The 2,992-nt window shown below is 43.0% G+C and overlaps 1 pseudogene across 1 annotated transcript; it reads left to right on the plus strand.

Moving 5' to 3' along the window:
* The first annotated feature begins 1,881 nt into the window (after positions 1–1,881).
* Positions 1,882–2,775, plus strand: LOC105501683 (annotated as a pseudogene). Its single transcript, XR_001000222.1, has one exon. The product of XR_001000222.1 is annotated as a 40S ribosomal protein S2 pseudogene (transcript).
* Positions 2,776–2,992: the final 217 nt, after the last annotated feature.

A 2,992-nucleotide genomic window follows, 5' to 3' on the forward strand; every position in this document is an offset into this window, starting at 1 on the left:
TTTTACTTCCAATTATGTGGTAGATTTTAGAATAAGTGCCATGTGGAACTGAGAAGAATGTATATTCTGTTGATTTAGGGTGGAGAGTTCTGTCAATATCTAGTAGATCCACTTGATTCACAGATTAGCTTAAGTCCTGAACAGCCTTGTTAATTTTCTCTCTCATTGATCTGTGTAATATTGACAGTGTGGTGTTAAAGTCTCCCCAGTATTATTGGATGGGCATCTAAGTCTCTTTGTTGGTCTCCCAGAAGTTGTTTTATAAACCTAGGTGTGCCTGCATTTGGTACATATATATTTAGAATAGTTAGCTCTTCTGGTTGAATTGATATGCCTTTCTTTGTTTTTTTCATCTTTGTTGGTTTAAAGTCTGTTTTGTCAGAGGATAGGACTACAACCTCTGCATTTTTTTCTTTTGCTTTCCATTTGCTTGGTAAATTTTCCTCCATCCTTTTATTTTGAGCTTATGTGTGTCTTTGCACATGAGATGAGTCTCCTGAATATAGCACACCAATGGGTCTTGACTCTTCATCTGTGTCTTTTAATGAGGGCATTTAGCCCATTTACAATTAAGGTTCATATTGTTATGTGTGAATTTGATCCTGTCATCACAATGCAATCTGATTACTTTGCACACTAGTTGATGCAGTTTCTTCATAGTGTCATTGGTGTTTTTATTTTGGTGTGTTTTTGCAGGGGCTGGTATTGGGTTTTCCTTCTCAAATTTAGTGCTTCCTTCAAGAGCTCTTTCAAGGCAGGCCTGGTGGTGATGAAATCCCTCACCATTTGCTTGTCTGGAAAGGATTTGATTTCTCCTTCATTTATGAAGCTTAGTTTGACTGGATATGAAATTCTGTGTTGAAAATTCTTTTTTTTGAGAATGTTGAACATTGGCCTCCACTCTCTCCTGGCTTGTAGGGTTTCTGCTGAGAGGTCCACTGTTAGTCTGATAGGCTTCCCTGTGTAGGCAACCTGGCCTTTTTTTCTAGCTGCATTTAACATTTTTTCCTTCATTTTGACCTTGGAGTTTTCACTAAGATCTTCTTGTGAAATATCTTAGTGGTGTTCTTTGTAGTTCTTGAATCTCTCTCTCTCTTTCCATCATCTATCAGCTCTATCCATCTATCCATCCATCCATCCATAGAAATAAAATAGCTATATATGTAATGTATAAACAAATAGACAGAGGTTGGCAAACTATAGTCCATACTCCAGCCACATGTTTTTGTAAATAAAATTTTATTGAAACACAGCCACTACATTTGTTTTTGCATTACTATGGTTGCGTTTATACTGTAACAGCAGAGTTGAATGGTTATAACAAAGACTGTATAGTCCATGGCCCGAAAATATTTAACATCTGGATACTTATGGAAAAGTTTGCCAAGCCCTGAAGTAAGAGGATGGAATAAAACACTAAGCTGTCAACAGAGGCTATTAGGGATGTTCAGCAAAATATGAAAAAAAAAATGAAATTACTAAGAAAATAATAATTTTAACTTTAACTGAAAATATTTCATGTGTGGAAAAAAAAGTTCAAAATCCTGAAGGCTGATGTAGGTAGATCAATTGAGGTTAGGACTTTGAGGCCAGCCTGGCCAACATAGTGAAACCCCGTCTCCACTAAAACTACAAAAATTAGCTAGGCATGAAGGCAGGTGCCTGTAGTTCCAGCTACTCTGGAGGCTGAGGTACCAGAATCTCTTGAACCCAGCAGGCGGAGGCTGCATTGAGCCAAGATCGTACCAGGGCACTCCAGCCTGGGTGACAGAGCAAGGCTCTGTCTCAAAAACAAAAAACAAAAAAAACAAAAACAAACAAACACCACTCTGAACAGATATTTCAAAATTGGAAGAAGCTTCTGCTCTGAGAAAACACCAAATGGCGGATGATGCCGGTGCAGCGGCAGGGCCCAGAGGCCCTGGTGGCCCTGGGATGGGGAACCACGGTGGCTTTCAGGGAGGTTTCGGCAGTGGCATCCGGGGCCAGGGTCGCGGCCGTGGATGGGGCTGGGGCTGCAGAGCTCGCGGAGGCAAGGCCGAGGATAAGTAGTGGATGCTCGTCACCAAGCTGGGCTGCTTGGTCAAGGACATGAGGATCAAGTCCCTGGAGGAGATCTACCTCTTCTCCCTGCCCATTAAGGAATCTGAGATCATTGACTTTTCCTTGGGGGCCTCTCTCAAAGACGAGGTTTTGAAGATTATGCCACTGCAGAAGCAGACCCGTGCTGGCCAGCACACCAGGTTCAAGGCGTTGCTATTGGGGACTACAATGGCCACGTCGGCCTGGGTGTTAAGTGCTCCAAGGAGGTGGCCACCACCATCCGTGGGGCCATCATCCTGGCCAAACTCTCCATTGTCCCCGTGCGCAGAGGCTACTGGGGGAACAAGATCGGCAAGCCCCACACCGTCCCTTGCAAGGTGACAGGCCGCTGCGGCTCTGTGCTGGTGCGCCTCATCCCTGCACCCAGGGACACTGGCATCGTCTCAGCGCCTGTGCCCAAGAAGCTGCTCATGACGGCTACACCTCAGCCCGGGCTGCACTGCCACCCTGGGCAACTTCACTAAGGCCACCTTTGATGCTATTTCTAAGACCTACAGCTACCTGACCCCTGACCTCTGGAAGGAGACTGTATTTACCAAGTCTCTCTATCAAGAATTCACTGACCACCTTGTCAAGACCCACACCAGAGTCTCTGTGCCATGGACCCAGGCTCCAGCTGTGGCTACAACATAGGGTTTTTATACAAGAAAAATAAAGTGAATTAAGCCTGAAAAAAAAAAAAAAGGAAAAAAAAGAAAAGAAAATTGGAAGAAATATGCAGTATAGATAAGCCAGAAGACAAATATAAATGAGAAGTTTAAAAATATTGAAGATAAAATAATGCGAGTCGAGTTTAGTGGAAAATACAGTGGAAATGAAGAGGCGGGAATATTTAAAGAAAAATGACTGACAACATTTCAGAAGTAATGCCAAACTTGAATCCACAGAT

This window comes from Colobus angolensis, unplaced genomic scaffold (assembly GCF_000951035.1).
Source record: "Colobus angolensis palliatus isolate OR3802 unplaced genomic scaffold, Cang.pa_1.0 Scaffold74, whole genome shotgun sequence".
NCBI classification, from domain to species: Eukaryota; Metazoa; Chordata; class Mammalia; order Primates; family Cercopithecidae; genus Colobus; species Colobus angolensis.